This window comes from Triticum dicoccoides, chromosome 3A (assembly GCF_002162155.2).
Source record: "Triticum dicoccoides isolate Atlit2015 ecotype Zavitan chromosome 3A, WEW_v2.0, whole genome shotgun sequence".
Taxonomy (NCBI): domain Eukaryota; kingdom Viridiplantae; phylum Streptophyta; class Magnoliopsida; order Poales; family Poaceae; genus Triticum; species Triticum dicoccoides.
Genome location: NC_041384.1, coordinates 739610291 through 739633414, shown reverse-complemented (window position 1 = coordinate 739633414; position 23124 = coordinate 739610291). Strand labels below are relative to the sequence as shown.

The window sequence follows — 23124 nt, the reverse complement described above, 5'->3', positions numbered from 1 at the left end:
TTCCACGATTCGGTTATAGCACGTCGCAATGCCTCTACCCAACCTTGACTGCGGATATAATAAAAAGGAGAAAAAACATCAGCGTCGACTCCTGTACATGGCCGCGGCCGTCTCCTCCCCTTCAATATTCCTGCACCTACCAGTCGAGACTGACGGCGCCACGGCTTCTCTGATTTTTTTTTTTTTGCGGGGGCTTCTCTGATTGTTGAGTTGTATGCTGTCATGGATGACCTTCCACTTTCCGTTCTCCTGCGTGCTACCACCATGGGAAAATCAAGTTTGAATCCAGCATCTATTGCTTGATGGAAACGAACCTTCAGGTTTGGTCTGATTGCTTAATCGCGTGAATTACATGTATGGATGGAATAAGTGGATGCAATTTTTTATGGTCGGGTTCTGTAAAATTTGGTTACAGCTGTATGCATGAGCATGTTAACTGATTGTTTTCTTCACGTAAGTGCACTAAGAACGAGAAACCACACCATTGCAGACGAACAAAACGAATCTGTCTTGATTGCCTCCTCTCACTTTGCCTTTTGCCACCGATCGTATTGTGTATTACATTTAGTTAATTAATATGGCTATTACTAAGTCCGTTATCCGTTGCTAGATATGTTAAGTTTGAAGAAAGACAATAGCAGTATATATACGTTGTTTTTCATTCCTTCACTTAATTTAATTATTTGTTGGAAGTGAAGGGAGGTGAAGTTAATTATGTCCCGACCTAATGATGTGGTAAGAGATTCTTGGAACTTGGATTTAATTTTATGGCCATATTTAATTTCCGAATATATATTTCGGTGATCTTAGTATTATGAGGCCCCTCATCAGTTATGAGGCCCCTCATTGCCTTGAGGTTTATAGTATATTATAATCTTTTACTAATGGGAGGCATCATACAAACCCCCAGGTTGACCTATTAAAACACATAAAAATGACCTGAAGATCTAAATTCTACGATTATTAGGATCAAGCAAGCACCATGAAGTTCAGTTGGGGTCGAGTCCTAAAAGCTTACAATTTTGTATACCATTGTAAACGTGTCTCCCTAGAATTATTGGTTTAGGACCAAGACTCACCTAAAAAAATAAAGCACAAGCCTAAAAAAATCTCTGACATGAATTTTAGATGGTGGTGGCCCCAATGTCCGAGCAATTTTACATGTTGGATGTCACGACGTGTCCGGCGCCTCCGATCAAGGTATATTAGTGATCATTGTTGTTATTATGATATATTCAGGTGCCTGACGCCTCTGATAAAAAATGTTGATATATTCTAGGGTTTGAAAATGGTAGGGATAACCATATACAAGACACGCGCGCGCGCGCGCACACACACACACACATCTGGATTATGTAATGGTCGAATCACATGCATATACATACGACATTACCATATCTTAGATTTCATATGCACATAAATACTAGAAATAAAAGAAAGTACATATATTCGAAATAATGAAGGGCATCAACTGGGAGGTATATATGATTTAAACCATAGCCACGGCTACTTTCTACACTTTAATGTCCATACATTGACATGTCAGGGCTTCTGTTAACCTTAGGTACATTTGGAGACAAGGAACACTTGGCCTAAATATAGCTATATATCAAAGTTAGATACGAGTGAAACATGCTCCAAACATGCATGCATGTGTGTATGTCCATTAAAAATAGCAATTAAATACTCCCTCCAATCAAATTAATTGACGCAACCTCAAGAAAAAAGGTTAAGTAGATTTGTATACATATTCATGAGAATATGTTGAGTTACGTCAGAGCCTTCGGAATAACAATATTAAAATAATGTAAATAGGGATCTAACTAATCAAGAAAAAATGGTAAAAAATAAATAAGTATTATTAGAATGTATCGCCATGAAACAATTTAGTGACTGCTTATGATTCTCTAACACTAAATTTTGTAGTCTTTAAACTACTAGCCCGTGCAGGTGCACGGGTTGACGACTAGTATTTACTAATGGGAGACATCATACGAGCCTTCATGTTAATCCACATCATTAAAAATATCTAAACTATTCAATCTATATGATTGATTTGTCTTAACCATACGATTTACGTTACTCTGTGTTAAAACATACATCATAGGAGCCTTCATGTTAATACACATCGTTAGAAATATCTAAACCATGAAATTTATATGATTGATCTGTCTTAACCATACGATTTACGTTACTCTGGTGTTAAAAAATAAGCACAATGTGACACGACCAGAAAACACACAACTTCAATATTTGTGCGTATAATAAAAGAAACAGGAAAAAGTCACACCCGTATATAATAATAAAACAAACAGAAAAAAAGTCCCACCCGCATGACTAGATGCAATCTGTCCTATTAGGATGAAAAGGGTCCCTTAAAAAAATGAATGAACAGAGGACGCGGAGTAACTGTACACGAGCTCAAATGCTCTCGTTATCCACAGCGTTGGCTGGCGCCTATGGATCTGTGCGATTATTTTATACTACCGCTGTTGGTCGTCCAGAAATCGAGTACTGTTCCGAAATACGTACACGGCAGCGATGTACATTGGGCCATGTTTAATGCTCCGGATGACGGAAGTTTGCCGCTGGGAAGGTGTTCCATGGATCAGAATCAGAGCCGCCGTCTGATCCGTGCATCGTGAAGTTCGCTTTACCGTCCGGCCGGCCCTGAGTCAAATTGAATGCAGGGTCCAGCGTGTTCTTTTGCAAGGCGAGTGGCGGTTTGAAGGCGACGAGTGGGAGATAGAGATTCGGAGCAGCGGCGGCGATCCAACATGAAGTTTTTTGTGCAGCCGATAGGCAGGTAAGCGGATCCTTTCTTCGCCGCACGAGCTTGTCTAGCGCATCTGAGTTAGTTTCTTGACTACGATTTGCTTTTCCCCATTATTTAGATCTGCTCTCCTTGAGTGGGTAGGAGAGAGTCTGGTGCCTCCCCCATGTAGTTGTGAATGGCGGTGTGGCGGCAGAGCAATCGCTGTCGGAGCAGCAGATGGCGGCCGAGAGCGGCGAAGCACAAATCTTGGCGGCGGCAGAGGCTGCAGCGGGCAGAAGGGAAAGCTCCCCTCGAAAGTCCGAGCTCTCGATGGGGAAGAGGAATCCCCTGGCGCCCGGATGGAATAAGAGGTCAGTGGTACAGCTTTCTTATCTTATCAGAGATGCAAAGATGACAGTAGATAAAGATTGACGTCAGTAGAGAAATGAGGCAGCTATAGCTTTCTGGATTCATAGTATTTAGTAGACTGCATTTACTTGAACCACCCATGATATGAGACATAGAGAGATTTTAGTTAAGGAAAAATGCTAGCAGTAAAGAAATCAGGCTGCTATAGTGTCGTGGGTTCAGATAAGTAACTAAACTTGATTCACATAATTAACATTCAGTAAAAAAATGTTATGTCATCGGAGATGCAAAGTTCTTAGTAAAGCATAATTGACAGCAGTGAGTAAATAAGGCAACTATAACAATATGGTTTAAGAGTAGTTTGTACACTGTATTTTGTTGAAGTTCCTTCATGTGCGAGATGCAAAGATTTTAGAACAGAAAAAATGACTGCAGTAAAAAAAAGAAACAGGCAGCTCTATTTGTCTGGGTTGGGAGGAGTAAGTTCACTGTATTCAGATACTTGAGAGTAAAATAATGAAAAGCAATTGAGTGATGACTGATGAAAAAATAATTAGTACATAAAAAATGACAAAACTAAAGAAATCAGGGATCTATAGGTTTTTGGGTTCAGAGTAGTTAGCAAACTGAATTAAACTGAAACCCCTTGATATCAGCGATGCAAAGACTACAGTAAAGAAAAATGGACTGCAGTAAAGAAATCAGGCAGCTATAACTCTGTGTGTTCAGATGAGTTTGTACCATGCATTCAGATAATTCATGCTTACTGCCTGGTGTTTGCAGGCTAAGGATTGGTGCTGCTGCACCAAGCATCACACCGTGTCCGAATCGAATCAGTGCGTTCGAGAAGGCTGTAAGATGTTTTGCAGAGAAGCCAGCTTCAAATGTTCTTGGCACTACATTTGACTCCTTGGGCAAGGCTTGTGACTTCTACAATCTGTATTCATGGGAAAAAGGTTTTGGCATTCGCTATGGGAAGAGACGGCTAAATGTGGAGTGGGTAAAATGCATGCAGGAAATAGTTTGTGGCTGCTCGGTGAGTACATTTTGTTGCTGTGAGATAATTTTTTGTCAGTAAATCACATACAGTGGAGTACAAGTTTCATCTTAGAAGCTGATCGAAAGTTTGTACATAACCTGATGCAGGGTAAAGCTGCGGTAGACTTCTACAGGCAGAAGACAATGGAAGGTATATTGCAGAGCATAGAGAGAATCATAACTACTCACTCTCGCCTAATTTTGGTGATAAAATCCATTGGCCATCACATAAGCATATTTGACGTGTACCGCAGAGATCTCATAAAGCAACTCAGGCAGAACAATGTGAATCTGGGCAAGGTTTATAGTATCATAGTCATAGGTGGCTTTTTTGGTTCGATGGAGAATGTTCCCTTCACCAAGAGGTCTTTGTGAAATCTGTGTGGGCAGATCAACAGGGACCAGGCGGATGATGATGTGAGGAAGACAATGGAAGTTTTTGCAGACATTGGAGCCAAGGATCCGCATTTTACATACCGGGTTCAGGCTGACACTGAGGGCAGGTATGTTAGAGTCTATGCATTTGGTGAATGACGTATATCTAATTTCGAAGCTATCACATATGAAGCATGGGCCTGAAATCAGGAAAAATTGTTTCGTGCAGGTGCTCGATTTCATTAGGGCTAAAGAAATACCAGCTAAGCATATAGTGAAGAGATGGACGAGGGATGATCGCGACGTTCTGCCACCTCATTTGATACAATACCAAAAGGACAGCATGTAGAACAACCCTTTTTCGTACAGACACTTCACGATGTACTTGCACGCCATGGATCTAGTCAGGCCGGCGACACTAGCGTTGAAGCCTACAATCGGTTGCTGTAGTTGTTCAAGTCCAACTTGATAGTGATGTTACCCTATGTAGAAGTTAGGGATGGTCTTGGCCAGACTGGCGGACAGTGGTGCCGTAAATCAGAGCCCCATGGAGATGGTTGCAGTGGAACAAAACATGATCATCGATGGAGGTACTGCTGATTTAGCGGACAATGATTCTGTGTCCAGGACAAGCAACATGTTGGAAGGACTACTGGCTCCAGCAAAACAGAAAGATATTGGGCGGCCAACGACAAGTATGGAGAAGGCTCCATATGAAGTCTAAGCAAGAGGACTAGGTTTTGCACGATTTGCAGAAAGCAAGGGCATAAGCGAACTACATGCCCCGGCCCTGGTGATGTCCCCAAGCAACCTTGGTAGCCTGCGAAATGCAAGAACTGTGGCGTGAGGGGCACACCGACAAAATAATTGTAATAAAGCAATGGAATTAAGGCTGGCAAATGGAATGTAGAAGCTGATGTGGCTCATGATGTCTTTTCAGTTATCTTATTTGCCATTGAGGCATATGAATGTAGGCATCATGTTTTACCTTCGGTGTGATCAGACCGTGGTTACTTTGCAGACAGTGCATGAGTAATATAATACGTAGTATGTCAGGTTGTGTCACTGATTTTGTTTCAAAATGTTGGCTTATCCCCAGGTTTTGATGAATTTGTGTGCATGCTTTTGAAGGTAAAACCTTGGCCTTTTGGTGCAGCGGGAGTGGCTGAATTGTCTGATTCGCTATCTGAAAACTTGTACACTCCTGAATATCGAAAGAGATGCAGATGTGTTCTCGTTCGCTATCTGTTTTCTGGATCGTAATCTAAGTTCCGGCCGTCAATGCTTCACAGCAGGTAAACTATTGTGCGTCCGCATCCGAAAGTTTACGTGCGAATCTTTTTGGATGCATTAGTAGTTCAATTAAGTATCCGACCGACCCCTGATTATCTGAAGCATTTGTGCGTCCGCAACAGAGCACCTTCTGGAACGTTGCTGGGTTGGTCTCTGATGAAGATCAGAAGATGAATCATATGAAGAGCAGCCGCGCTTGCAAGCTTGCATGGAGGCGGAACATGGTGGTGAAGAAAGGACTGGCGACTATGATCCATTTGGAGCCACGGGGACTGAAGAGCTGAATGCCCTTGTTGGTGAAGAGGGCGAGCAGTCTGAAGCACCACGCTGTGACTACGAGGAAGAAATGGAGACAGAGGGGAACAAATATTCGGAGGAAGGGACGATGGGTTGGCCACAATAAATGCCTCAGTTGGATGGAGCCCGTTAGATGACTCACGTCTGAGCCGTTGGACATGTAATGCGGTCGCTTCTGATCCGCCTCGTGGGCGGTGACAGCGTTCGCATTAAAAGCGGTAGTTAAGGGGACCACGAGCTCTGAAAAAACAGCATATACTACTTCATATACGAGGAGATATACCAAAGCTGGTGCGAATCTAAGCGCGAGCTGACGGCTAAGATATAGAGCTCATCTGAGCTCGAGCTCAGAATAGTACTTTCGATGAACAGAGTCCTATCATGTTACGCTTACCTCTCATAGATTCTCCTCGATTGATTTCTGATCGAAAGAACACGCATCCGCCTTCAGTTTGCTGCCCGTCCCGAGGCGGCGCATAATCTAGAGTCCATACCCATGCTCTTCCTAATCCTCCCTCGCTGCATCATCTGTTTCTCCCAGCCATGGGCGCCGCCATTAGTTTACCATCAAGCCCTGCATCAATCTGAAAAGGAGGTATGACACAATCCATCTTCTCCTGTTGTAATCATGTTTCTCTCAACCTTGGAAACATGACTATTATCATCCATCGAACATAGGTGATTCTCTGTTAAACGTCCAGATTTTGCACCGGCCAGTGTTATGCTTACTACGAAAGTAGGAAATAACCTGAGTATGTATATGTACGTAGTACCAGCCATCAGGATACATCTGTCGATGGGATCAAGGTAGCAGTGCTACTTTAGTTTAGCCTCCCTGGTCTCCATGCCTAGGTTCCCCATTGCAGCTCCCGAACTTCCCCTCTCGCAGTTCCCAATGGAGAGGTGCAGCTTAGCCATGAACAATTTGATCCTTGGATTTGAAAACGAAGGATCCACAGCAGCAAATGCATTGGGAGGCCAAGGGATTGCTAGCTATGTTTGCTCATGTAAATTCTCACGTGTCCTCTCAGATTTTGGTTATTTTTCCCTAGAAACTACAACGCCACTGTACCATGCAAATTCGATCCTCTATATAAATGAAACCCTTAAAAATCAGTTCTCTTATCTAAATATCTTCGTCAGACACACTGTTATGCTCTTCTGAATTAACAGAGATTTAGATGATAATAAATTTGCATGAATCCCGAGGCCAGTACCCTCTATTATATGTTATAAAGAAATTTGTTTGAGCAGCTTATCTATGCAGAACTTTCTATATAACTCATACAAGAGTTTTATTTTTCAAGTGCACTGCACAGTACGCACAATGGTGCTAACCGTGGCGCAGATACTAGATTCACTGATTTACTTCTCTCTTGCTGCACTGATATTTGTAGGCGTAAGATCGCTCAAGGATTAATTGGACTCCTGCAGTCCTACTGACATATGAAGCCCATTGTTGACATACCAGAATATACTTGGGAGCCACCAATTGTAGCTCTAAATCTGTATATGTCACTGAGTGTGGAACAGTAGTCCTCCAAACTTGAAGATGTGCTCTTTGTCTTTAGTTTCTTGGAACAACGATCTGCTATGCTTCCACTGGACTTTTTTATGCAAACATACAGATAACCACGTTCATTAGTTAGGAAAAATCCTTCTGCCCTAGGACACAATATATTTTTGTTGCCATTGCATGTGTTATATCTTTCTAAATAAGCTGTTCAAATAAAGCAAATGCGACTCTAACTTATGGATTGTTAAATCTAACACATACGTCTCCAGTTCTGATATGATATTATTTCATTATCCTAACAAGTAAGGAGAACCACGTCACAAGATTCTCATGTTGAGGAGCTATAAGTAAACAGGTACGTGTCAAATGTTGTGTCCTAGAAGAAGAAACTACCTCCATCAAATCAATGCTTTCTGATATGAAACCCGACATGTTTTGGCAACACCGGCTGCGAGTTTGCTCCGATTATTATCTGTTGTTATTAACATGCTCTCTGTAGTTGGTATTTACCAACATTATCATTCAGAAATGCTAACCTTTTAGATTACAAAACTAATTAAATAACTAACTTTTGATATATTTTTAGTTTGTTTTAGCTAAGTTCAGCTATGAGCTCCTAATTAAATGGTAGCATTGTGTTTGTGATGTCACGGCCTACCACCATTCAGTGATTACACTTGGATAATGCAGAATGAATCCCAAGAAACTACGTGTTTATGATCTTAAGAAAATGCTAGCAACTCATGGCCTTATGTTTGTTTAGCTATTTGGTTGAATGACATGATTATATAAAAAAACATGTTGTCGTCTCTGCCTTCAATAATTATGACCTTTTGTGGTTGTTTGTAAACATCTGAATATTATATGTTTGCATGATTTATTTTTATGCAGAACACATTTATATATTTAATATTGTTGGGAGAGTTAACGAATGGCAAAACTTCTTCAAAAGTTTTGAGAATAATTTTTTGACATTTTGATTTCTACATGACTGCGGTAACAAAAGAACACTATCATATCAATAAATAAATTGCAATGTTATATGTGCATATGGTTAATTAAAAGAACAAACTGTTGTGCTTTAATAATAGACTTTCAAGAACTGAATACAAAGTATCATACTCCGTTGTTAGTTATTTTTAAAATAAGTATCTTAAAAACCAACGATTTCCAAATTGTTCTACTAAGCTGTAATTTAAATAACTAGCCCGTGCAGTCGCATGGGTTGTTGACTAGTAAGAATAAATCCAGAAAAGATTTATTGCGTCAGCCTGGCGTTAGTGTGATGTCAGCGGTCAACTGAGACGGTCCAGGTCAACCCTGACCTGTGGACCCCGTCTGTCAGTGTCAATTAACTAACTAAGTTTAGTTAGCGTTAAACTAATACTAACCTAGTTTAGTTAATGGACTGGGGCCCACACGTCAGTGACCCAGAGGGTCAAACTGGCCCCCCCGGGGTCAATGGTCAGCGGGGTCCAAACTCGCCGGCGGCTCGATGCCGGCGACGACAGGCGTGGCGGAGGGGCTCAGAAATGAGCCACAGGCCATCATTTTGGCCGCGGTCTGTTGTGTTCGAACATACGCAGCGGCGTGCATCAAGTGGTGGCAGCGGTAGGTGCTGGGGTGGCGTGTAGCGGCGGTAGCGGTGAGCCGGGCGGCGGCCGGAGTACGGGCGCATGCGGGCACGGGGCTACGAGGCGCTAGGGGGCCATCTGGTGGCTGCTTTGGCCTCCTGAGGGCATCAGGAGCATGTTTAGGTGCACGGCCGCGAGCGGTTCGAGCTCAGCCCACGGCGGCGATGAGGTATGGCGGCGGCAAGCTTGTGAGCTCATGGAGGCGGCGGCTACCGCACGGTCGTGAGCAGAGGAGGAGGGGGAAAAGATGCGGGGGCTCACAGAGAACACGCAGGGACGGTCAGTGGGCTCGGGGGCGGTCCGGTGCGGCGAAACTCCGAAGCCGATCTCCGGCGTCCGGAGGAGGAAGACGACGGCGAGGGCGTCACTGCAGGGCTCCCAGCGTTGCTTGGCGCGGTGAGGGGGAAAGAGTGGGTCGAGGCGGAGCCTGGGGATGCGTCGGGGAGGTGAGGCGGTGGTTGTGGCCGCGGCGAACGGCGTCGGTGGCGACGGCTGCACTCGGGCATGAGGGGGTAAGCGGGATCGGGGCGACACGGGAGAGTCGACCACGTGTCCAGGGGCTCGTCGGCGGGCAGGAGGTGGCCGGGCGCTTGCCGGCGCGCCTCGACCATGCGCGCTGCCTATTGGTGCGGGGAGGAAGACGACAGGGGAGGGGCCAGGTGGGCTGGGCCGCACAGTCCTGGACCAGCACAGGAGCTGGGCCGGTTGGTGAGCGCCAGGTTAGTCCTTCTCTCTCTTATATTTTAGTTTCTGTTTTCTATTTTTTCCTCCAATTGTTTTGACTTAATTAAAATGCTAACACATTTCCAAAAATCATGAAACTAATCATGGCTACTGTTTATAATATATCCAACAGTAAACATTTTAGTTTATGATTATTTGAGCATTTAAAATATTTTATAGCTTTTAAATGCCCAAATGCAAACAGAGTATGATTTAATTCAGAGCCCAAATATGTCATGGAAAAGTGTGCATCATCTCTGGTTACTGTTTATAGCATTTTCCATAAATGATGAACATTTTTGAAAGCCATTTGGATTTACTGAAAAATATTTTAGTTGAACCTAGTGACTTCCTTTGATGCTAGGGGTTTAGGCAATCCCCATTTCAAGTTTCTTTGGAATTTAAACATGATGGCAAGAAGAACAAGCAAAGTCAAGCAAGGGCTGAACTGGGGCTATGAAAGCTCACCCCCACTAAACAAGAATCTCGTCCCGAGATTCAAGCGTACGGTAAGGTGAAGGGGGGAACACAAGCTAACATAATATTCACGATCCAGGTTGCACCTCATAAGGTTGTTGATTTGCTTCATACGTTGATCTTGACATCCTCGCTTTTGAGATCTTCATCCACATGATGATGACAGAAAGAAACTCTACTAGGATTGATCTTCTTGAAGATCAAGTTATACAATATCAACTCGCGGAATGAGATGTTGAAACATCTCGAGTTGAGACACAAAACGATCGAGAGGGATGGAAGAACAAACGACGGGGTTGGATTTGGTGGCAACAATTCCACGTTTAGAAAGATGGTGGATGGTGTCAAGGTGGCAAGGAAATAATTGCCATGATCCCGTAACGGGGCACCTTGGAAAGGTGAATCGTTGAACTGTTCCCTTAAGTGGCAAAAAGAATTACTTTTGATACAAAGATCATTGAAATTCTTTATACCAGCCTAAGGCAATCACAAATGATCGTGTGAACGAATTCAAATGAATGGCATACCCATTCCAGAATGGATGATGTGGACTACCTTGTTGAAGACAACACAATGGATGACTTTTGCTTATCACCGGAAATGGATGAGACCCATTACAGGACCACTTTGAGGATGATCCTGGACAGCAACTGCTGAGAAGGGCATCCCATGGAAAATTGGCACGATGGGGTGCAGGCTGGGAACAAAATGAAATGCTGGGAATGTTCCAACCATCATATCTGCCTGAGATTCAGATCTGGCTGGGAGCAGGATATTTCAGGCGGCATGTCTGGTAAAGAAAGTTTGCAACACAAACCGACGAGATGGCGTTGCGAGATTCTCGAGGAATGAACTGAGATAGCAAGCTCCAAAACATGAGCTGGTTCTGCTAAACACATGTGAACACGCTGTCCCAGACAAGCATGACCACATAGTAGTCTTATGATAAAACACTACTGAGTTTAGGTGGGGAACCATCAACGAGGATAGGGAAGTCCTAACAGTCATGATTCTTAGGAAGAAACTTCTTCTCCTTGAACAAATCAATCAGTGGCTTGGTGTGCTAGGGATACACATAGAATGAAGGTAGCTAGTCTCGCAAACCAGTGTATACTTCGCACATGCATAACTGACTTGGGATGCTTCCAGAGGAAGCAACATTGACTTTCTCAAATTCACGGCGGCAACTTGCATCAAATGCACATGAATTAGAGGAAGTCACTCCTTTCAGCCGAACATATTCTTCATGAACGGAATATGAAGATAATGCTTATAAAAATTTCCAATGCTAACTGGATGCTCAACACGAATCATGGAGAAGAGAAAAATGTTGCTGATGGGCTCAACAACAATTCATCCAGGTTTCCATATAAGTGGAATTACACAATTATGTGAACAAGGTGATAGCACCGGTCAGACCCAAAAAATATAATGGTGTAAGCCCGAGGAAACAACCACAGGTAAGACAACAGTACGAACATTGTTGGTTCTGATTTGATTTGACGATAGCCCATAGTCAAATCAAAGATTGGATAAGATAATAGGTCCAACAGCTGATCACGAGGACCAATCAATGGAGATATCATCTTTCTTCAACACACACAGAGAGAAGATATCGAGATGAACTAAGTTAAGCAAAGCTTCTACCTTCCAACTCTCCAAGTTGTTGTCTAGCTCAACCAACTAGCTCAGGGATATCCAACACAGATTCTTGGAGAAGGGGTGGTTTAGAGGAAAAAACCAACATGATCACGAACTCAACATAGCGGTTAGGTGACAACCAGGTAACACTTCCGAGAAGATCTTCGGAAAATCACGAACCACCGATATGTTACTAAACTCGAGAACATTCTTGCTTTTCGGGGCAAGACGATGGGACCAAGAGAGTGATGGATTGCCACAATCCTATCTCATTGATCGAAGAGTGCACCGAAAATAAGGACTAGGTAGCACAATCCATCTTAGGATGATGATTCAATAACCAGTATGCTAAGAATGAAATTATTGTCCATTAGCTACCAAGCAACGAGGTTGCTAGTAGTATTGATTTCCAAAATCATGGTTCACTTGTCGGCATTCCGGTTGCGACAACACGGAACCGAGGAATGAAACAATGATAGCGAGAAGTATCACTGCGTCAAGAATTCATAAGAGATGGTGCAATTCTCATGACAATCCTGACATAAAGGGGTTAATACTCCAGGGTAGAACAGAGCAAAAGCTGGATTGGCATTTGATCTGTAGAGCACAACTACTTTCACCCAATCCTGGAAATGGACGAGGTACTGGAGTTTGTTTCTCCTAGTCATTCCGGAATAGAACGACTTGACGGACCACAAGAATAAAAGGCATCGATGAACACAAATGCACACACACTCTTGGCTATCAACTGATAGAGGATGGTCGGAATACAACTGAAGAGGAACAACTCAAGGAACATATAACTTTCTGAGTTGTGCATGCATAGATTAGTATGTCGAGCAAGACTCAACATTTCTTCCGGACAACCCATGCAGAAAGGTAGGACTGGCAGATTCACAATGCAGAATGGAGAACTTATCAAGAGCACTCTGGTGTTGATCTTTTGGTTCAAAGAACTTCCGCCATAAGCGGTTCGTAGTATTTGGAAGAAGGAACTACCATGGACCTCGAGGACTAAGGCAAAGGTTACTAATATCCTAATGGAACTAGCAAACACTACCGACATGAGGTAAGTAGGGTGAGTCTCGGGTTCAAAACCCAGGAGTAGAATGCCTACTACTAAGTGGCATCACGGGATGCTTTCGAGAATGGTGGCCAGAATCATCACACCGGGAACACAAAACATGGATAGATTACTAGATGGTTTCATAAGACACCTAGAGTCATAATAGTAGCTCCAACATATACGCCGAGGCAACGGAGTACCTCACAGACCATGTAGTGTGCTTAATCTGGCCCAAAGGAACATCAAGAACGGGAAGAAGGAATTTACAAATGCATCAGACTATTTAGAAACCTGGGATGACTCGAACAACATAACGGATGTAAATGCTCAAAAATATTTGAGACATCCTGCAAAATAGTGGCATAACCACTTAACATCACAATATCAAGGTTCTGAGGCGAGATATGAACATACAGAAGTAATAGAAACTGAACTGAGACTTGAATCCAACAATCCTACAAGTCTACGGATTAGTAACACGTGATCCTGATAGAAAGATGAGAAGTCTAGTTCTTAATCCCCATAGAAGAGAAGAGGGTGACTCAGATCAGAAGGGCATAAGGTAAAGGAGTAAAAAGAGCCTTACGTTCCCTTCCACAATCAATTGCCTTATATAGCTAAAGCATTTCTAGACTCAACTTCGACTAGTTTGGCTTGGTAATCCTACAGGCAGTCAGGCTCTGATACCAAAGCTGTCAGGACCCCGATTCCAAGTCACATCGATCTAGCCGGTAACACCTCATATCACTTTGCGGCCTCACGCACGGTATTCCCATGGGTGTCGCCTTACCATGGCCCGGGACCATTTGCGCCTATTGGCTCACGTATATGATAGTGTCTCTAGCATCCATATGACAGAGAACCAGGGCCGACATGGCTAGTCGTGAACCCAAAGTGGCACTAACCTATGGGGACAGGCATACATGAATCACATCGAGCATGTCGGTCAGCAGCGTGTGAATCCGGGCTATAGCACTGGGCTAACAGGACTCCGGGAACCCGGGCTGTAGCAGGCTAGGCAGGACTCCGGATGTCACCGCGTGACATTTCCCCGAAGGGACAGACACAGGAACGAAGTGAAACACATGCCGGCCAGTCAACTGTCCTGAGAAGTAGTGCTGGGCTAACAGGACTCCGGTGAACCGGGTTGTAGCGGACTACTGTGGCTCATGGAAGCACTAGACTACATTTCCCCATAAGAGAGGCTGCCAAGGATAAACAACTAGATTGTCGGATCCCACACATACCAAGCATTTCAATCATACACACAATATGCTCGATATGTGTAAATACAACATGGCATCACAACATAACTCTACAACTCAAGTATTTATTCATTAGGCTCCGAGGAGCGAGATATTACAAACATGGGTCTCATGACCCAACAATCATAGCATACAAATCAAAGCACAGGCGGAAGCTTAACATGTCTGAGTACGGACATCTACAAATGAAAAAGGCTAAGAAGCCTGACTATCTACCAGATCCTGCCCAGGGCACAAGATCATAGCTGAGGTATCAAGCTAAACGTCGAAGTCCACACGGAACTACTAGCGAGACTAACGTCTCTCTGCAAAACATAAAATAGGCATACGTGAGTACAAATGTACCCAGCAAGACTTACATCAGAACTATCTACATTTGCATCAGTATCAACAAAGGGGGTGGTGGAGTTTAACTGCAGCAAGCCAACTTTGACTCAGTGGCTAACCTGAACTACGACTGCAAGCAACTCTTTTGAGGTGGCGCACACGAGTCCACATATTCATCATTCAATACACCACTATGGATCCGCTCCCGTCTCCCTACGAGAAGGCCATCCATAGCACTCATACTTATCTTGCGAGTTTTAGAGTATCCACTTTCACTTGTCTATGAACTGTAATAGGCAACCCAGAAGTCCTTTACCACGGACACGGCTATTCGAATAGATGATGTTAACCCTGCAGGGGTGTACTTCTTCACACACGCTCTCACCACTTACCGCCGTTTACACGACATGTACTCGGCAACCTTCAAGCAGAAGCCCAACAAGGGTGTCGTCCACGGCCTACCTAAACACTCAAGTCTCTAGTCCAGGTTTATCGCCTATCCAGGTTCCATCTGCATGGGAGTCCGGCCGAGGTTTCCACATACGGCCCCGGACGATGTGTACAGGGTTCCGAGACACCAAACGGGCGCCCGGCATGCCCAGCGACGGTGTATCTACCGCATCATAGCCCACCCCTAGGGTCAGCGCTACGCACGTCCGCCAACACATATCCTATAAACACTAGAAACTAGTTGCAACTCCTGGACAGAGGACAAGGGTGATCAAGAAGCCTAGAGGGTCCATTGTTTCGGGCCCAATGCGTGGTAGTAACTGTTTCATGGATCACAAACACAGAACTCAGTTCCTGAGGACGGCTTCAATGAGACAACCCACCATGTACTCCTACATGGCCTCTCACCGCTACCTTTACCAAATCGTGTTCACACACTTAGCTCTCAACAGTAGGACATGTTTACACACCTCCGATTCATCCCCGATGAATCATACCTGACTCAACTCTAAGCAGTAGCAGGCATGACAAACAAACATGAATGAGTAGGCACATCAGGGCTCAAACAACTCCTACTAATGCTAGTGGGTTTCATCTATTTACTGTGGCAATGACAGGTCATGCAGAGGAAAATGGTTCAACTACCGCAGCATGTAATAGTTGAATCGTTGTTGTCCTAATGCAGTAAAAGAGAGCAGGAGCGAGAGAGTGGGATTGTATCGGAATGAACAAGGGGGTTTTGCTTGCCTGGCACTTCTGAAGATAGTATAACTCTTCATCAGTGTCATCGAACTCATCGTCGGGAGCACATCTATCGAGAGGGGACAAATACCGGCAATAGAGAAGGAAAACACAATCAATGCAATGCACAATATGATGCATGATCATGACATGTCAATATGTTGTATTGGGCTAATGCATCTACAATCAGGGTGGTTTGAGCTCATTTGAATCAAAGATTCAAATGCCAACTCAAGTTATGGGTTTATAAAGTGCATTAACATGTTTTGAGCTAAACAACAATGTTAAGTTGCTTAAACATGCATGAAACCAGTACATATGGATAGATTGGATTTTTCTGATCATTTTTCATATATAATTTGTTTGATTTGGAGTTATGGTTGAATTACTATGAATTTTTGAAGTTTGCAACATTTCCTGGAATTTCCTATATAAGAATAAATCCAGAAAAGATTTACTGCGTCAGCCTGGCGTCAGTGTCACGTCAGTGGTCAACTGAGACGGTCCAGGTCAACCCTGACCTGTGGGTCCCATCTGTCAGTGTCAATTAACTAAGTTTAGTTAGCGTTAAACTAATACTAACCTAGTTTAGTTAATGGACTGGGGCCCACACGTCAGTGACCCAGAGGGTCAAACTGGGCCCCCTCGGGGTCAATGGTCAGCGGGGTCCAAACTCGCCGGTGGCTCGACGCCGGCGATGACAGGCGTGGCGGAGGAGCTCGGAAATGAGCCACATGCCATCATTTTGGCCGCGGTCTGTTGCGTTCGAACGTACGCAGCGGCGCGCATCAAGTGGTGGCAGCGGTAGGTGCTGGGGTGGCATGTAGCGGCGGTAGCGGTGAGCCGGGCGGCGGCCGGAGTACGGGCGCATGTGGGAACGAGGCTACGAGGCGCTAGGGGGCCATCTGGTGGCTGCTTTGGCCTCCTGAGGGCACCAGGAGCATGTTTAGGTGCACGGCCGCGAGTGGTTCGAGCTCATCCCACGGCGGCGATGAGGTATGGCGGCGGCAAGCTTCAGAGCTCATGGAGGCGGCGGCTAACGCACGGTCATGAGCAGGGGAGGAGGGGGGAAAGATGCGGGGGCTCACAGAGAACACGCTGGGATGGTTAGTAGGCTCGGGGGCGGTCCGGTGCGGCGAAACGGCAAAGCCGATCTCCGGCGTCCGGAGGAAGAAGACAACGGCGAGGGCATCACTGCAGGGCTCCCGGCGTTGCTTGGCGCGGTGAGGGGGAAAGAGTGGGTCGAGGCGGAGCCTTGGGATGCGTCGGGGAGGTGAGGCGGTGGTTGTGGCCGCGGCGAACGATGTCGGTGGTGACGGCTGCGCTCGGGCATGAGGGGGAGAGAAAGCAGAGGAGGGAAAGAGCTCGAGAGAGAGTGAGAGGGGGTATGCGGGATCGGGACTACACGGGAGAGTCGTCCACGCGTCCAGGGGCTCGTCGGCGAGCAGGAGGTGGCCGGGCGCGTGCCGGCGCGCCTCGGCCACGCGCGCTGCCTATTGGCGCGGGGAGGAAGACAACAGAGGAGGGGCCAGGTGGGCCGGGCCGCATAGTCCTGGACCAGCACAGGAGCTGGGCCGGTTGGTGAGCGCCATGTTAGTCCTTCTCTCTCTCTCTCTTATATTTAGGTTTCTGTTTTCTATTTTTTTGCAATTGTTTGACTTAATTAAAATGCTAAGACATTTCCAAAAATCATGAAACTAATCATGGCTACTGTTTATAATATATCCAACAGTAAAAATTTTAGTTTATGATTATTTGAGCATTTAAAATATTTTATAGCTTTTAAATGCCCAAATGCAAATAGAGTATGATTTAATTCAGAGCACAAATATGTCATGGAAAAATGTGCATCATCTCTGGTTACTGTTTACAGCATTTTCCATAAATGATGAACATTTTTGAAAGCCATTTGGATTTACTGAAAATATTTTAGTTGAACCTAGTGACTTCCTCTGATGCTAGGGGTTTAGGCAATCCCCATTTCAATTTTCTTTGGAATTTAAACATGATGGCAAGAAGAACAAGCAAAGTCAAGCAAAGGCTGAACTGGGGCTGTGACATGAGAACACAGCATGTTCAAAAAACCCCCACCCTCCCGGATAGAAAAGAGGATTCTAGGAACATACTGTGCGCGTTTCAAAATGCTATGTTAGGATGAGAAGGAACAAGTGTGGCGTCTCGCTGAGGGCGCAGAAACCTGTACGGTACTCGCACTTTGGGCACTGCAAATGAAACACACTAGATTCAGTAGGAAGAAAAATGCATCAACGGCGGCGGCTGCCATCCTAGGATTACCTGCGACCAAGGGACTTTGGTTTATCGCGGATGGATGAAGAATTCATACCTGGTTCTCCATGAGAAAACCCTATGCAATCGCCGAGAGGGGGTTTTCTCTGTACAAGAAGATGAGGGAGAAAGGGATTCAGGCCCAGTGAAATATTGCTGCTTCGTCCGTCCAGCTTACTGCTAAAGCTGGAAAGGGGGGTTGTGATTTGACGGCTCATTGGGAATTACTGCGGCGCTACGACCGGGGTGTGTCTACCATGAAGTTGTGCACTCTAATTTGTGCGTATGGGATGTGGACCCCGTTGCCGATTGCCCCACATATCAGCGAAAGGAAGTAGAAAGACAGGAGTAACTAGTAACACATAAATATATTTTTTGACAGAGAGATACTCCCTCTGTAAAGAAATATACAAATCTTTTATATCATAGGCTCACCTTGCCGAGAAAAATACTCCCTCTGCAACGCACGAGCATTATGGGGGTTTAGCTGAGAATATAATACTGAGATGTTTTTTTATGAGGGATAAAAGCTGCTTTATTGAAGATTAACAGTCATAGGTATACACATAATTTTGGGGGTTCCTGTGAGCCAAAGATGGTGTCCACAGGGCAAAGAAGTAGCAGCTTTTGCGAGCACATGAGCTTCAACATTAAACTCGCGTTTTTGATGTATGATCTCCATGGTTTGGAACATATTCTTCTTCATCTTGATCTCGTCCATAATAACTTTGCTGGGCCCCAAGTATGCCTCTCCGATATGCTTGACTGTTGCTGAACAATCGGAGCTAATCTGAACTTGTTGCAGGTTTAAGTCAAGAGCCAGAGATAGCCCCTCGCAACATGCCATTGCCTCTAGGATCTTTGGATCAGTAACACTTTCGCACACCAGTGCCGATGCTCCAAGGAAGAAGCCTGTATGATCCTGGCTCACAACTGCCAGGGCTCCCCTTTCACCATTGCGAGATAACGCAGCATCAACATTCATCTTCGCCCAACCCACAGCAGGAGGAGGACGCCACTTCTGCACTGAGCTAGTGCTTCTCGAAACCAGGTTCTGGACTTTGGGCCGCAGGCCGACCTTGGATGTTTGGGGGCTGATGTGTTCTACCTCAGCGCTTTTCATATTGCAAGCGATCGGTACGGTGCTGGTTTTAGATGCTGTCACAAGGCGAATACACAAAATTGAATAAAGCATGACAGCTGTTTGAATGAAATCAAATGACAGTTCCTAACCAACAATCAGAGTTGCAATTCTATCAACGATATACCATGTGATAAATAATACCATCGTACTACTTATACACATAGGACACTTGTTTCACCATGCCATATTATTACATCAAAATATCTCGGAGGATAGATCAGTTAGGCAGTTGCGTGCTGCTACTGAAGAATTTCAAAGTTGATTTGGACCAGCTCTGCTTGCCAAGAAAGTTTGATTTTGACATCATCCCCTACTGCAAGATATGATTTAGATTTGTACCTTGACCATCCTTTAGCATCAATCATCATGCGACCATCCTTTGTACTTACGATATATTGAGCAGGTTCATTCACACCAAGGCTGCGCATGGTAAGAGAAACTTGGCCGCGGTCGCCCGGATTGTTGAACGACTCCCTCGTTGCTCTAGGAATTCTCTGTTTGCAAACAAGAAGACATACCCAAACAGTTAGATCAACATAGTGAATCATGTGAAACAACATGGAAAGAAAAAAGAACGAAGCACTTGGGCGGCCAATGCTTACCAAGAAGGTGGACATGTCGGTTTTTGTAAGGACTTTGGTATATGAAGTGCGAACTGCAGCCCAGTCTGTTGCCGGTGCAACTGCACGGGCTGGAGCAGATGCAAGTGCAAGTGTTGGTGCAGTTGCCGAAGCCGCTGATGTTGCCAGAGATGGTGCTCCTTGTAGAGCTGGTGCCGGTGTCGGAGCAGGTGCCGGTGTCGATGACCGATCCTCCGGTAGATTAGACTGATCCGCTGATGCGGTCGGTGCCCAATCCTCAGCTGGATCAGACTGAGCTGCTGCCGCTGTTAGTGCTAGAGCAACTGTCGATGCTCGATCTGTGCGAGACAGCAGCGATCCTGTCTGGTCTGCTATGATCAGCTTTCTAACTTGACTAGGATCCGTGACCGTGATCCAGTCTTTTTCTTCATTTCTTTTAGACGCGAGAAGGACTAATTGTGGCATTTTTGTTAAACCAAACTTTGGTTCATCATAGGGATTCAGCTTGTACTCAGACAACAGACTGATCCAATTTTTTCCAGTAATATAAGTGATGGACAGTGCCTTCGTTACTGACACGACATAAGAAGTGAAACCTGCAAAAATAGCCATCGTAGAGCAAACCAAACGATTTATTCTGTGATGAATGTCACATGGCAAAACCTGCATCTAAAATTGCAGGAAAAGAAAGAGAACATGACATTAAATCAATAAGATTTAGACAGTAAATCAATAAGATTTACATGATGTGACACGAGTGAATCCTTACCAGGAAATCACTATGTTGAAGTACTAAACAGAAGATTTATCGTTCAACTACGCGTGGCATGCAGGGGCCCCGCCTACTCCCACAAGTAGGACAGTCCAAAGGGTGACAAATCGTATGGACCGAACATCCATGGGGCTGGAAATCCTGGTGGGTGCGATAAACCCAGCAATGCATACAGATATTGGAGTCTAACCATAATTGATAGACCGGCCTCACAAAAAATATGATATGGATACTTTAGAATATACAGACTGAATTGAGTGGACATACATTAACATAGACCGTTCTCTGGACTGACCACACACCAAAAGCGGCAGTACTAATAAACAATACAGGGTTCACAAACACAAATCAAGTACTGAACAATAGTACTTACTACAGACAAGCAAAGTTGCACTAACTAAACTCTGCAGACTATTTTTTGCCAACCGACCTACGGTATGAACCCTACATAACTGACTAGGCCATGGACTTCGTGTGAGATGTCTACATGCACCATCACCATCTTGTCAACCTTGGAGAACCTAACAGAGTGGTCTTTCCACTCATAAACATGATGATGAAGACAGGCGGCATCAGATTTGTTGGGAAGCTTTACAAGAACCACACCCTTTGTAATCGAAGGCACAGCCAGGAAATTGTTGTGGTCAAGTACAGCCTCCAGAACACGCCTAACAACAATGCTACAGGAAAACACTAGTTCAGGACACGTGGCGACAAGGACACAATAGCTGGATAGTTTTGCGGTAGAACTCATCATCAGGTCTTCCAGTCCACACGGCATGACTTTGAGAACTTCATCTCCACTGCGGACCTGGTTCTAATTCAAACAGAAACCATATTTTATTACTACCTCCGTTCAGAAATATAAGATGATTTTTGATATTATACTCCATATACGCATAGAAATGAGTGAAAAAAGACACTAGAACATGTCTTCAAAGGCATGAGATCATAGGGATTACATGCAATATCCATAACACAAGTTACTGAGGCAAATATACCCTCTTAAAAGGTAGCATTGATCTTCATAAAGTACTCCCTCCGTCCCAAAATTCTTGTCTTAGATTTGTCTAGATACGGATGTATCAAGTCACATTTTAGTATTAGATACATCCGTATCTAGAAAAATCTAAGACAAGAAATTTGGGACAGAGGGAGTAGTTGAAAGTAATCTATAAGAAATCAGTGTCAACCTCTCGCATGTTTTGGTCAAAAGAGGAATTTAGAACCGTCATTTGGCACACAAAAATCACATGCAAGATCACCCAGAAAGTTGTACTACTAGTACTAGTACTGCGTGTTAGATGAAAAAACACGATCAAGATTGAGAAAAAGATCGTCAAGAAGAGATATTACCTGGACTTGCTTAATGAGGGTTCCCGGTGATGGGGGCTTGGACAGGGCGATGGCTTTGAGCTTGTCTGCGCTTCTTCGTACCATGAGCCTCGACGGTTTTGGCCGGATCTATAGACATCACTTTGGTCGGTGCTCCAACGTCCATCAAGAAACTATCAAATAGAAATAAAAGAAAAGAAACCATAATCACAAACCCAAAAGAAGAAAAGAGAGGGAGTTATAGGATCAGTCTCGGGGTTGCAAGACCGGGCCTTGGCCAGAATCAACACCATTGATGCGCTCACCTTTCCTTCTTTGGGAGAGAAGAACAATGGCAGAAGCAGGTCGGGGTTTTCTTGAAGAAATGAGGAAAAAGATGAGGCAGAAGTGAGGGTTGGGTAGAGACGAAGCTGAGAGAGAAGAGTGAAATGATGGTTGCTTCATCCATCCAACTTACTGCAGGAAAGGAGGGGGTTTTGTGATTTGACGGCTCATTTGGCATTACTGTGGCACTTCGATCGGGGTAGTCTACCGTCACTCTACTATGGAGTAATTTAGTGCATGGCTGGTGGACCCCGATGCTGGCTATCCCACATGTCAGAGAAAGCGAGTACTTTAGTGCATGGCTAGAGGAGGATCCGCACGGTAGAGCGTGTCCACTGTTTTTCAGAAGAAAAAAAATGATTATAGCAAGCGTTTCCACTCTTACAACGGAGGAGTGCGAAACACGGCAGCCACTTGAACATACATAGTGCTCCTACTACTAGGCATGTGCAGTGGTTCATACGTCAGTACTACACAATCTTGTTGCTAGTGTAGTAAGATATGACGATAACAAATGATGTTGTGTGCATGTCAACTACTCCTATATGTAACATAGTACCGCTTTTTCGACTGTCCGGTCGAGAATGGACGGTGAGATCAATGTTAATAGAACTAGGTCCACAGTGCACGGAAAGTACGGTGCTACAGTACTCCACGAAACATGAACCACATGAAGCACGAATAGTGTTAGGCAGGGTGTATGAAGGGTGCACGG

The 23124-nt window shown here is 44.6% G+C and overlaps 1 long non-coding RNA gene across 2 annotated transcripts; it reads left to right on the top strand.

The window, feature by feature from the left end:
- Positions 1–3949: 3949 nt before the first annotated feature.
- On the top strand, positions 3950–6346 carry LOC119273585. 2 transcript variants are annotated; one of them, XR_005134916.1, is made up of 5 exons: positions 3950–4160; positions 4271–4313; positions 4417–4665; positions 4767–5832; positions 5953–6346. It is a non-coding gene; the product is annotated as an uncharacterized LOC119273585 (long non-coding RNA). The 2 variants fall into 2 exon arrangements; XR_005134915.1 differs by having other exon boundaries at positions 4553–4665; positions 5953–6345.
- The last annotated feature ends 16778 nt before the right edge of the window (positions 6347–23124 follow it).